The 14,968-nt window shown below is 33.9% G+C and overlaps 1 pseudogene; it reads left to right on the top strand.

Annotated features, from left to right (window-relative positions):
* Positions 1-590: 590 nt before the first annotated feature.
* On the top strand, positions 591-3,782 carry LOC140955627 (uncharacterized; annotated as a pseudogene).
* The last annotated feature ends 11,186 nt before the right edge of the window (positions 3,783-14,968 follow it).

Here is a 14,968-nt window from a genome sequence, read left to right as displayed (position 1 = left end):
ACAACTTGGTTGTTAAGATTAATGAATTTATCTGGATCTTAAGGCTGCCATTGGATTAAATCATCAGTGCGGACACTGTGATTGTTTGTTGGTTAGGGATAGTTATACGGCGGATCCGTTAATTAACCAATATTAAGAAAAGATAAAATTCATAATATAAACTGGAGTTTCGTTTCAAGGATCAGTTCTAATTTCCGTTGGTGGATGTGTGCTTGCAACCAAGGTTTGTTTTCTTGATATATTTCAGTTTCAATTGATTTTGTTTGCTAGTTTAATTTCTTCTATATTTTAGATAATCACAAACCAAACCCCCCTAATTACATAACGTACAACATAAAAATCTGACTTCAAACTTCCTCGTGGGATCGACCCCTTGCTTGCTCTATACTATCTTGTGTTGTGTGTTTTAAGCTAGGGTAATTAATTTGTGCGACCGCGACATCGCAACAAATTTTGGCGTCGTTGCCGGGGAGGTAATTTTAGTTTATTCTTGTGCTTGTACTGTTATTTTTAGTTTATGTGATTGTTATTTACATTTCTGAAAAAAAAAACAAAAAAGAGACAGAATTTTTGCTTGCGGTGTTACTGTTCACTTGCCGCAGCGATACTGTTGAAGACAGAATTGTTTGTGGAATTAGGTTTCTAACCTTCGTTTTCTGAAGTGAAATGACGTTCTGAACAAGACTAGTGGTGTACCACTAGCCCCACCCTATCGAGGCCAAATTCCACTGTTTTCTAAGGTTTTTAGGTAGTTTTAGTTTTCTAGCATAGGATTTTCATATAATTTGCATTATTATTATTATTATTATTATTATTATTATTATTATTATCGCTTGTGTGGTTGCTTTCTTTTGAGTTTTCTTAGCGATTGATGCCAGTAACCCGTTCTACTAATCAGAGTCTAGTGCAGGTTGATCTTGAAATAGAAAGCACTTTACGCAAGTTAAGAAAGGAAGTTCACCTCAACACCATGGCGGTTGCACGACAACAAACACTCAAGGAGCTTGCTGCTCCTAACGTGGAGAATCAACCATTGTGCATAAACATTGACAATAATGTAAACTTTGAGCTCAAATCTGGTTTTATACATTTGTTACCAACATTTAATGGTCTTGCAGGAGAAGATCCTCATACTCATCTCAAGGAGTTCCATATGGTTTGTGTTGGCATGAAACCGAATGGAGTTGATGAAGAACAAGTTAAGTTGAAAGCTTTCCCTTTCTCTTTAAAAGGGGCAGCAAAGGCATGGCTTTTCTCTATTCTCCCAGGATCTATTGGAACTTGGAATGCCATGAAGAAGATTTTCCTTGAGAAGTATTTCCCAGCATCTCGAGTTGCCAACATAAGGAAAGAAATATGTGGGATTCGGCAATCTCATGGAGAGACACTTTCAGAGTATTGGGAAAGATTTGAGCAATTGTGTATTCAATGCCCTCATCATCAAATACCCGATCAGCTACTCATTCAATATTTCTATGAAGGATTGATGCCTACTGACCGTAGTATCATTGATGCTGCAAGTGGAGGCGCATTGGTAGATAAGACACCTGAGGCTGCACGCCAATTGATCTCAAACATGGCAGCCAACTCAAAACAATTTGGCACTCGTGGAGACTTCTCCAACAAACGAGTAAATGAGGTAAGTATTTCTAACCTTGAAAATAAAGTTAATGATCTTACTTCTCTTGTGCGTTCTTTGGCTTGTGGAAATGTGCAGCAGGTGAAAGTTTTGTAGCATATGCTCCTCACAAGGACATGCTTCGAATATGTGCCCAACAATGCAAGAAGATTACATTGAACAAGCTCATGCAATTGATGGAGCATTCAACGGACAACCTCAGCGTAAGTATGATCCTTTTTCCCACACGTACAATCCTGGATGGAGAGATCATCCTAACCTACGATATGGGAACCAACCTCAACAAGGCAATCAAGGCCAACAATTCCATCCCAATGGATTTCAACCCCAACAGAATTATCAAGCAAGACAATCGTCATCCAATGATGATCTTCGTGAGATGATGAAAACTTTGGCTTCTAATACTGTTACTTTGCAACAAAATGTCATGTCTTTTCAACAGGAAACAAGGTCAAGTATTCACAACTTGGAAAAGCAAATGGGGCAAGTAGCTTCAAGTGTGGGGAAAATTGGAAGCACAAATGAATGGAAAATTGCCCTCCCAAGCATTGAATCCAATAGAGCATGTTAGTGCGATCATGTTGCAAAGTGGGAAAGAAATTGAAGAGAAAAGGTCAAAACAAATTGAGATGGAGGAAGAAGAAGAGATAGAAACTGAATTGAGTACAAAGAAGATACATCATCCTTCTCCTCCACAAACTGAAACAAAGACCAACACTCCAAAGGTAACTCCTCACTCAATGAATTCCAGTTTTACAACAATTCCACCCTTTCCCGTGAGTTCTTCTAGGTCAAAGAAAGAGGACAAGGAAAAAGAGATTCTAGAGGTTTTTAAGAAAGTAGAACTCAACATTCCTTTGCTTGATGCTATCAAGCAAATTCCCAAGTATGCCAAATTCTTGAAGGAGTTGTGTACTACCAAGAGAGCTTTCAAACTGAAAGGTCATGAAACGGTAAGTATGGGTGAAGTTGTATCAGCTGTTGTTCAAAAGAATCTGCCTTTGAAACAAAAAGACCCAGGTGCGTTTACTATCCCATGTGTTATTGGTAATGCTAGTTTTAAAAGTGCTTTATGCGATTTAGGTGCATCCATTAGTGTTATGCCTAAACATGTTTATGATTCTCTTAGTCTAGAGCCTTTGAATAAAACTAGTATTGTAATACAACTTGCGGATCGTAGTTTTGTTTACCCACTTGGTGTGATTGAAGATGTCCTAGTCAAGATTGATAGTTTGGTCATTCCATGCGACTTTTATATTCTTGATATGGAACATGATTCTTGTGATTCATCAAACAGCACTCCTATATTGTTTGGGAGACCATTCTTGAAAACTGCTAACATGAAGATTGATTGTGGTAAGGATACCTTGTCTATGGAGGTAGGAGATGAAAAAATTGAATTTAATTTTCATGATGCAATGACATATCCTTATAGCAATGTTTATTCTATCACATGTTATGACCAAGTTGATAAGTGTGTGCAGCAAGTTTGTGATTTTGATGATGAGTATGGATTAAGCATGGCTTTGAGCAATGACTATGATTTTACCAAGATAGAAGAGATGGAAAGGCATATATGTGTTCCCCAAAACATGCATGAATCAACATTGGATTTGCAAGCTTTGCAAATTGTCCTTCATGATGCAGGAGTCATTTACTCCATCACGGATAGTGAATGGGTGGCGCCTATCCTTTTGGTGCCTAAAAAGATTGGAATTACGGTGGAAGAGATTCAAAATGATGCTTACGAGAATGCAAGGATTTACAAAGAAAAGACTAAGAATCTTCATGACCGAATGCTTACAAGAAAGGAGTTTCATGTTGGAGACAAAGTCCTTCTTTATCATTCGCGTTTGAAACTTTTTCCTGGAAAGTTAAGCTCTCGTTGGATTGGACCATTTGTTGTTTCTAATGTTTTTCCTTATGGTGCAGTTGAAATTACAAGTTTAGAAACGAACAACATACTCAAAGTCAATGGGCATCGTTTGAAACCTTTCTATGAAGGTTGGACGGCAGAACTCACCGCTTCTGCAGAGTTAGTTGAACCAATCTATGAAGAATGAGCATGCAACATGTCGAGCCAATGACATAAAACAAAAGCGCTTACTGGGAGGCAACCCAGCACAAAAAGAAAAAAAAATCAGATTTGCTTTCTTTTTCCTTATCTTTTATTTTTCATATTTTACTTTATCTTTGTCATTCTCTTATGTTCCTTTGCTTTTATTTCAACATTGAGGACAATGTTGTGTTTTAAGTGTGGGGGTATTGAGAGAATTTTGGTTTTCTTATATTTTAATTTTCTTTGTTGTTCTTAAAAAAAAAAAAAAAAAAAAAAAAAAAAAAAAAAAAACAAATTTTGATCTTTTTAACTCCCATTGGTTTTTGAGAATATGAGTATTATGTATGAGAATTAATTGAGATAGATGAAGATATAAATCAAATGAAGGAGTATGCATGCAAATTTTAAGGTTTAATTGGTTTAGGGATTGACTTTGAGAATATGCCATGTTGACTTTATAGTGTTATACAAATGCAAGCTTTTGAGCCTTCAAAATTATATTCTTTGAGTGTGCATTCTTTCAATGATAAGTATCTCTAGAACTTGCTTCATATCTTATTGAGATTATATCCCATTACAAATATACATGAAGATGATAAAGGCATTAGGAATTTTTACCCCTCGAGCCAAAAAGCCAACCTAAAGCATATTATCCTTAGTGAGCCCGTTTTGAGCTTGTTTATCTTTTCTTTGCTTTATCCATGTATAAGCCTTAACTTTATATATGTTTTTCTTTTCCCCTGGCCAAGGATTAGTAGAGCATATACTTGTAATATTTAATGGAATTATGGTTGGAAATTATATGAAAAGAAAGAAGTGATGCTTGATGAAAAAATGGGCAAAGTTGCCGAAGAAAAAAAAAAAAAGAAAAAGAAAAAAGAAAAAAAAAAGTATTCCTTTATGTTCTTAAGGTTTTATGTTGAAAGAGCTTAAAATCAAAAGGAGTTAAGCATTTGTGATTAAAGATGAAAAATTTATGTGCTTTAATGGAATTATATTGTTTGAAGTATTATTTTTCAAAATGCTCTACTTTCTTTGGTTTGAACCTTTCCTTTTACTTTCTTTTACCTCACCTTAACCTCAGCCCTATTACAACCGGAAAATAAGACCTTTTGATTCATATAATACTTGTAATAAGTTGCTAATGGAGATGAGATTGAAAAGCAAGCTTATGGTAGAACATACTCTTTGATTGAATTTGAGAGATTTAAACACATAAACCCTAAACACATGAGTGTTGGAGTGTATATCAATGAGAGGACCTATCACTTTGGCATGGCATAGATTTCATTTAAATCCAGACGATTGATTGAGTTTTGAAGTTTGCATGTAAATAAATTCATGAGAATTATATTATTTATCCTTCATGATTGTATTCTTGTTTTATAATGCTTGTACTCTTAGACATTGATGGGAGATTAAGAAATTGATCATAGTTATTTTCAATTTAATTTTATTTATCCTTTCTCGAGGACGAGCAAGAGCTAAGTGTGGGGGTATTTGATGTAACCATATTATTCGATAGTTTCACCCGCATTTAACTAGTGTTTTGCATATGTTATTTATATAAAATGCCTTGATATTCTTTGTTTTATGTTTTAAAGGCATTTTTGGATGAAAGATGCAAAAAGGAGTAAATTGGAGGTAATTGGCAGATTTGATGTTCAGTCGGTATTTTGTGCAGAGCGTGAGTTCCAGAGATCGAAATGAAGTGATTCCAGTGGCATTAAAAAGCTAACATCCATACCTTTTTGGAAATGTAATGCAAGAAAAATAAAAAGAGAAAGATCATGGAAATCACATCCTTCAAAGTCAAATCTCGCAGTCTGCCAATGTTGACCTTTGCCCATTCAAAATTCAATATCTGGAGCTTCAGAAGTCCAATTGATGCAAACTCAATTTTGTTGGATTCCTTACTCAAAGATCTATAAACGCTCCAAATTTCAGCCAAAAACGATGTCATATGAGGTATATATGATTTTTCAAAGATGACAGCTGAATTCTGCCAGCAAGCAGGTTGCGTGAAGAAACGAATCCAAATTTCATCTAGAAGCATCCAAACCCACCAGCAATTTAGCTCCTCTAGTAAATATTCTAGAAGGTCAAGGAAGGCAGCCACCAACCTCATGGCAGCCACCAACCTCATGGCAGCCACCAACCTCAACCCAGCAGCCAGCAGCCAGCAGCCAGCAGCCTTCACACTACCACCATCTATTGATGTTCACACTTGAGCTTTGATATTTTCTTACTTACAATTTGTGTATAAATAGAGGGTGAGTAGAAGGAGGTAAGAAGAGAGAAGAAGCAAGAAGAAGAAGGGAGGAAACACAAACTCTCCTCTCTACAAATAAGAAATTATGTATTCTTTCATCTTTAGGAGTAGTTGTTCAATAAATATGCAAGGCTAAGCTCGTTTTCTTGGTTGCAAGGACACAACAAACCTTCGGATTTCAAGAACCGTGAGATTTATTCTTCCTTTTATTTTCAGTTTATGTTATGAATGAGTATGTTTGTTTTCCTATGCATATTTCCTATGATTGTTTATCTTAATTGCTAGAGCGGACTCTAAGTTATTATTGTGAACAATCTATTGCTAAGTTTGATATCAAAACCGGAGTTGTGGTATATAAACTTGTGAAGCAACTAAGCTTGATAATTGTAGCGGAACTACGTTATTAAACTTAGGGAGAACATTCGATCATAGCAACACAAATTGACAACTTGGTTGTTAAGATTAATGAATTTATCTGGATCTTAAGGCTGCCATTGGATTAAATCATTAGTGCGGACACTGTGATTGTTTGTTGGTTAGGGATAGTTATACGGCGGATCCGTTAATTAACCAATATTAAGAAAAGATAAAATTCATAATATAAACTGGAGTTTCGTTTCAAGGATCAGTTCTAATTTCCGTTGGTGGATGTGTGCTTGCAACCAAGGTTTGTTTTCTTGATATATTTCAGTTTCAATTGATTTTGTTTGCTAGTTTAATTTCTTCTATATTTTAGATAATCACAAACCAAACCCCCCTAATTACATAACGTACAACATAAAAATCTGACTTCAAACTTCCTCGTGGGATCGACCCCTTGCTTGCTCTATACTATCTTGTGTTGTGTGTTTTAAGCTAGGGTAATTAATTTGTGCGACCGCGACATCGCAACAAATTGTGCAATTCATGATTTATGGCCACAATTCCATAAAGAACATGCTAGACATAGTCTTGGGAATCTGACTAAAAAAGATCTTGTTTGCTAGTTTTTAAGAAAATTGGATAGGAAGCCTATCCCCAACCCATAAAGGGCGTTTAAACCATTCTTAGACGTAAAACCAAAGGAAGATGTAAGCCACAATCACAACAACCTGTACATACACATGCTTTTTCAAAATAAATAAATAGAGAGAGAGAGAGAGAGACTACCTGTGTTTTCTATTTCATAAACTATTTGCAAAACTGTTGTTACTAGGATGACAGAGTAAAAGGAGTTCTTTTGTTAAAATAACTCTTGAGATGCATCTCAGTAAACATTCTTAACAAGATCTATTAGAATACTTTTTGAAATATTCAAGTTTACAAACTCTCGTATTGTTATCACTTAATTCTACTCATATGCTCATTTAACAAGTATTCTTAAATCTTCATTTTCACACACACACTTTAACATATGATTGTGGGTTGCACATTGGATTATTACATTATTTATGTTCTTTTGTTAAAGGTAACAACTAAAGAAAACGGATATTATATAATTTGCAAAAAAAAAATAAGAAAAGCACAAAAAAATAATGATAATAAAAACGTAGATAAGTTTTGTTTCATAGCCTCCCTAACCTAAGCAATTAAGCCCGAAAGGACGTTTTAACACTTAATACCCTAAAGTCAACTGACTTGGGAGCTATTGGTCAAACGCTTATTACATGTGTTGAAGAGAAAAGCTTAAGGGAATCAAACATTGTACTATCTACATATCAGTATCTGCAACCCGAGTTATTAAGTTTGTAGGGGTGTCTCAACACCTAATGCCCTAAGACCAACTAGTCTGAGAGTCATTAGCCGAAAACTCATTACATGGGTTAAAGATGCACTATGTTTTAAGTTATATGTATATATATTTTAAAAAAAAGAAGAAGAAGAAGAAGAAGAAAAGAAAAAGATAATAATCTTAACCCAAGGAAGTTAACCTTAAACATTAGAACAAAAATTTTGTTTCTTCCAAGTAAAGCCCTATAACTATGTGTTGATATATTGAGCATAAAAGGAAGGTTTATTAATATCTTGTTTAAGAGGTATTGAGCAAATATATGAATTTAATGAGAGTTTGTTTATCTGGATAGATTAATGGAAGTTGAATGATGAATGCCTTGCTTTGTGCAATTTGCAAATTGTTTTTCTATTTTAACGCTTTGATTACTAGGGACTAGTAATAAGCTAGTTGGGGGTGTGATTACTACTTAAAAGTGCATTTTTATCAAGGTTTTGTATCATCATTTTGCATTTGAAATATCAATAACTCCTTAACTAAAGCATGTTTTATAATGAGCTATTAATGACAAATCATCCAATTAGAACCTCCTTTATGTATGGTTTCCAGTTGAGTAATAAGAGTTTATATTAGACTTGTTTGAAATACCATTACTGGATCTTCTAACCTTGACACTTGTTTTTATCATTGTTTAATTCTCACATTGATCTTTCATCTTAAAATTCTCATCAACTTCTTCTTCCTCTTCTTCTTCTTTATTATTATTATTATTATAGTTAACCTCCCTGTGGTTCGACTTCGGTCTTGCCGGGTTATTTATTATTTCAACACTCCTGCACTTGAGAGAAGACATCAATCTTTGACAATATTTATAAAACAAAACTTATATATGTTTTTATTATATACTTTTGGTCGTGTCAGTTGAACCAAGTGTTATACAACACAAATCTAGATTAACCATTTAATAAGCAAGGTATTAAGAATTAGTAAGATAAAAAGATAAGACATGTTAATATTAAACATTAAGGTCCATGTTAAGTTTACACTATACTTATTCTTACACCATTAGTGTAACCTTTTAACCTTGACATAATAAACTTAGCTAAACATAATGAAGAAGAGAAACATAAATAAACAAAATAAGAACATAAATAAAATACAAGTTAACTAAGTAAAGGAAAGGAAATGAAAACTATAAACAAGATATTAATGAAAGCAAAACTTAAGAATTACAAAAAATATAAAAAGAGAGAGCAAAAGCAAGTTCTTGATCTCAACAACCCAGCCCCTAAATACATGACAAATGCCTCCTTTTATAGGCTAAAATTTGGAACTATTGATTTGATGATTAATTGTTGAGTGGGTGACCAACTCTTGACTTCGTGAAAATCTTTATCTTCTTGTCTCAACAAAACATCATTACTAACATCGGAATTGAAACCAACTGTACTTATGAAAGTTCTAGGAAATTGTCTTATCTTTCTAGGAAAAAAGATCGAGGTCATTTGGACTTCTAAAACTCGAGATATAGGCTGAACACTAAACAATATCTAGGCTGTAGGACAAATTCATACTTCTCTATTGTTGCTATAATTTGGACTTGAAAACGACATTTTTAAATCTTGGACTCCACCATGAAAGTTGTAGGCCTATGTCTTACCTTTCCATCCATATAAAGCACACCTAAATTCAAGATCTACAGCTCTAAATATGACCCAATTACCGAACATTGTTCTAGATATGACCTAATTACCGAACATTGTTCTAGCTTGGACTGCACTAACATCTCTTTTCTAAGTTTGGCCCTCGCTTTGTCCTTTCAATTTCAGTATTTAAACTCATCAATCAATCCTTTCATTTATGTGATAGGCCTGTATTTAAGATGAACATTTACCATAAATTAAAGGTATCTTATATTATTATAAAACATGCTTTAGTTAAGGAGTTATTGATACTTCAAGTGCAAAATGATGATATAAAACCTTGATAAAAATACATTTTTAAGTACTAATCAGTAGATATAGAGATGGTAATAATTTCCCTAATAGTTCATAATAGTACCTTATCATTTTGGCTTGATTTTCCTTGTACTAATAATCAAATTGACTATGTGTTGCAGGAGAGTTTTTCCCTAACATGCAACCTTATATTAATGGGTATAACATTTGACCCTACTACTAAATCAAGTTAAAGTTTTGCTAAAAGATTTTAAAGGCCTTGTTTTATATAGGGTTAAAATCTCATAGCCATTTGATATCATTTGAGATTTTCTAGTTATTTTTGGACTATTTTCCCTATTTAGTTTTTAATAATTTTATTAGTTTTCTAGATTTATCTAGGACATTTTTTCTAGTATATAAGTTGCATATAATAGTTGTAATATTGAGTCTTAAGTAGAGAAAATATTGAATAATAAAATTTTGAATTAGAATTTTTGTGTGGTTACCCTATTTGAAAGAATCTTGTGTTGCTTATGCTTGTTATCTTTCTTAAGTTATTTCCATTGTTTTAGTCAGTAATTGAGTCAAATAATTCATGGTATTTAGTTATTGCATGCCATTGAATAACCATGACTAGAAAGGTTAGTCATAAAACAAGATGAGCTCGTGTAGGAGGGGATAAAGAAGTTAGCCATCAGAAAAGAGATGTGTCAAAAACTAGTGATATAAGACATATATAGATAAACTACAAAATTAATCACTCAATTAGCAATGATAAACTTATAGAGCCAAGTTAAAAAATTGTCATGTCGATTAAAAAAATGAAGAGAAAACTAGAGGATCATAAGAAGAGTGATTACGAATCCATGGCTAGTTTTAAGAACTTATTTTAGAGGCATAAGCAAATGAGATAGCTTTTTGATTGGGATAGGTATCATGATATTTTTGGTGATCTAGTTTATAATGAAATAGAAATAGATTGATACTATCCACCAATTTATGATATTTATTTTGATGATGATTATATCGATAATAATAACATAAACAATGATAGTAATGACAACAATGATGTCATAAATAATATTCTCATTAATAAGTTAAAGGTGATTTTTGATGAAGCATATTATGAAGGATAGTCCTCACATATGCTAAAGAGAATTATAGAATCGATGGGTTAAAGTTGATGTTCTTAGACTTTAAATAAAATTTATGAAATAGTTGTTCAAAGGTTCTTTGTGTGACAAAACCGGCACACATCTTGTTGGTGAAGATACAAAAGATATAGGGAAGAGGTTGTTTGATCTTTATAGAACTACATTTCTAGTTGAGTTAGAGTTTGAGAAGGTTGATGCAAAGTTATCGTATATGGTCTTCAACATAACTCTAAGATTGGTTATATTGCTAGGAAGGATGAGCATGTTACTAACAAGTATAATGTTTATAACAAAAAAGATGAGCATATAAAAGGTTGAGAACTTTTGATTGGATAACCATGCAATTAGGGAAAAAATTGTTTGAACTCAAGGACAAGTTCTTTCTAACATAAAGAGATTGATGTAGGAGATTTCCCCCCCTAATATGTAGCCTTATGTTAACAAGTGTAACTTTCAATTTGAGTATTCAATCGGGTTAAAGTTATGCTAAAAGATTTTAAATGCCTTATTTTATATAAAGTTAAAATTCCTTAACTATTTGATTTCAAAAAAGCCTTCAAATAAGTTTCAGAAGTTACTATTTGAGATTCGTCGTTTTTTTGTATTTCGTTTATGATAGTTTTTTTCTATTTAATTTAGAAATTTTTTATTATATTTCTAGCTTTGCTTAGGATTTTTTTTATATAGTATATAAGCAAACTAAAAAAGCACAATATTGAGTTTTGATTAGAGAAAATATCGAGTGATAAAATTTTGAATTATAATTTTTATGGGGTGACTTTATTCGGCAATAATTTTATGTCACTTTTACTTGCTATCTTTTTTTATATGGCCTCTATCTACATTAGTTGGTATTAGAGCTCAATAATTATTTATAGTTAGTTGTTATATATGTTGTTGAATAGTCTAAACTACCATTCAACTTAAAACATCCACCCTCATACACTAAAGCAACAAAAACCAAAACCAAACCTCGTTTTACCCAACACTACTAAAACTCCCCTTGTTACAACCACAAAACCTAGCCAAAACACCATTATTCAATCACTCAACAACTTAAAACAAAAATCAAACATCAAGTCTTGTTAACTTAAATCGCATGCTAATTCAAACAAATTAACACACACCCAAGCACAAATCATGAATTAATGTTCAATTAGCAATCATAATTCTAAGAAAATAAACTTAAAATCCACCATAACATGATCAAGTCATTTCAAAATCAAAACACACATCAAACCAAATAAATGTCCAAACAATCTAGTATTGTACATGATAATAAATATTTGTCCCAAATTTCACAACATTATAGCACTTTGTCCAAAAAATATTTTGAGATTATGAATCGACCTTCTAAGGTGTTTAGCATATCTAGGGACTACTAAAATCAAGACTGTAGGATCGTTGAAACAGTGGCGGTGCATGTATTCACACACCACTACCACTAGCAGTGCGTGACTTCATGTGCCACTACAGGTGAAACCAAGAAATGTGTGGATTTGAAACTTCTTCTTCTTCTTCTCTTTGTTCCTGTATTAGTGGTGAGGGACACCACCACTTGCAAAACTAAGAAAAACTCACAACAATGCTTTGGTTCTCTCTATTTTTTTTTATCTATAGATTTACTTCTCTTTCTCTATCGATCTTCTCTTTTTCTTCTTCATAGGCGGCTACCATTGTTATTGCCACAAGTGGTAGAGGAAGTGGCTAGAGGTGTCATGTTGGGTTATTGCGGGTTAGGTTAAGGAATAACTACTGTTTGAAGAAGCTCACGACTACTAATTTAGCTATTGGTCATGTTGCTATGGTGGTAGTCTGCTGCCACTTGCAGTTGGAAAAAAAAAAGGAATTAGTATTGGGCTTTGCTATTGTCATCCGTGATTGCAGCTCCAGTCCAAGAATGACAAGCAAGAAAGTTGTTGTAGAGGAACACCGCTATTGTGGTGGCTATGGCTAGGCTAGCTAAAGAGAGGGTCGTGTGATTTTCAACTAGAAGAAGAGTTATTGTTAGAGGGGACAGTTTGGGTATAAGGCTATTGACAATGGTGGAGAAAAGAGTTGCTCATCGTGGCTTGTTCTTGGTTGTCATAAGGAGGGGTGATTGTTGTGGTGGTGAAAGAAAACAAGACAAATGTAATAGCCATGTCTAATGATAATGATTATAGTAAAGCCATGGTCATGCCTTAAGAGCCTTCCAGTCTAGTTCTTTTTAGGTTTTGGACTTATGGATTTTTAGATAAAAAGATAGAGTGAGAGGGAGATATAGGTGGCTGTAAGGGTTGGTTTTTTATGAGGGTTCATTGGGTTGTTCACAATGGAATTTGTTGGATTTTTAATGGTTGATGGCTACTTGTTTGTGGGAAAAAATGGAGAGCGACCGATGATAGAAAAGTTATGGACTTGATACGTAAGGGAGCTACTAAGGTTGAAAATGGTGGCTTTGGGTGCAATGGAATGGTAGCGGTGCTAGGCTATCATAGTGGAGCTGAAGGATGGTCAGTGGTGTGTTATTAAAGGAATTAGTTATTTTGGTTTTTGAGGATAAAATAGAAGACTTTGTTTTATTTGTTTATTTGCATATGTGTACTAGAGAAAGTGAAGGTTATGGATTTATGATTTTTCAGGAGAGAGTGTTTTATGAGAGAAATAGAGAGTGCAATTATGTGTGGGTTTTTTTTTTTGTGCTATACATTTTTTTTTTCTTGGTTAATGCCTCTTTCTCTCTCTCTTTCTCTCTCTTTTTAATATGTGAGATAACCATTTATTTTATAAGCAAAATGATTTGTTTTTTTTCTTTTTCTTTTTAATTGCTTAGTCTCCAAACAAATTTGGTGACAAAGCAAACCAAAATCACTTTGGTCTTTCGTTTCTTTTCTTTGCACTTTTGATCCTCTTATATATATATATTGCATTTTGATTTTTTTTTTTTAAAATGACAATGTCAATGCCGACTTGATAAGAAAAAATAGATAATGATTTTAAAACGGGCGCTCTAAAATTGAACATGTTGAAATTGTTTTTTGAATTTAAATTTTTGAAAATATGCTGAAAATATTGTAAAAAATATATTTTTTAGATTTAAAAAAATCAAATTATGACATATTAATGCACTTAATAGCCAGATTTTTTAGGAAAAGGCAAGATTATGAAAATATTATTCTGAACAGTGTTTTCACTAATTGTTTTCTTTTTACGAGGATACAAGAGTAAAATAATGGTAAGGAAAGAGGAAGCTCGCCGCTTGCATCATTGAAAATGACAAAATTAGTAAGCATTTGGAATTTTTGATCCCATTTGAATATGCATATCCAAATTCCTTTTCCAAATGAATGAAAGCCATCACACTATTCCCATAAATACTAATTTCTGGGCCCTCTTTGGACTGTAAGCCTGAGGGCATTAGCACCAGCCGTTGGATCCTCATCCAAAAACCAGAGGGTGGGTTCCACACACACATATCATCCGTGTCGCTCGATAACAGCTTCGAACATAAAAATCATAATGATGGCACATCCTAACATCATGATCCCGCGCAACTCCAGATCACGCCCAAGAGAAATTGTTCTATCTAGACAAGACAATTTCGCTTTCAATCAGAAAAAAATAATAAAATAAATTTCCAAATGGAGGCTCTCCAAGGAAGGAACACGAGCCACTACACCACGCTACACACCCCTGCAAAGTGCAAACCTTAGCTATTTTTATTTAAATAAAGAAATTCAATGCAACAGGCGTGCTGGTAGTTGCTGAGTGACCTAACTAAGGTTTCCAGTTTCCACGACGGTTAGGGTTTTATATGGCGGCGGCGACGACGACGAATCCACAGTTACTACAGGCGCGTCCGTACGAGGACCACCGAACGCGAGCTTCGATACAGATCGACGACGACGACGGAGAGTATGAAGACGCTGATGGTATGGATGGCATGAAAGAGGCAGCAAACAGTAGCGCAAGTGAATTCAGGGGTGAGTGTGGCAGAGCACCACCGTGGAGTACGAATAGAAGTTGGTGGTGGTGTTGTTACGACTTCGAGGACTAGTGAGCTCACTCTCTCTTTTGAAGGAGAAGTTTACGTTTTCCCTGCTGTTACCCCTGAAAAGGTCTCTCCTTGTTTTGTTCTCAATTATTTTAACTTAAAAAATGGAATTTTGTATGCATATGATGTTTATGTGCGTATTTGTTAATTTGTTATA

The sequence above is a fragment of the Populus alba genome, chromosome 5, assembly GCF_005239225.2.
Source record: "Populus alba chromosome 5, ASM523922v2, whole genome shotgun sequence".
NCBI classification, from domain to species: Eukaryota; Viridiplantae; Streptophyta; class Magnoliopsida; order Malpighiales; family Salicaceae; genus Populus; species Populus alba.
This window is presented reverse-complemented; position numbering and strand designations above follow the sequence as displayed.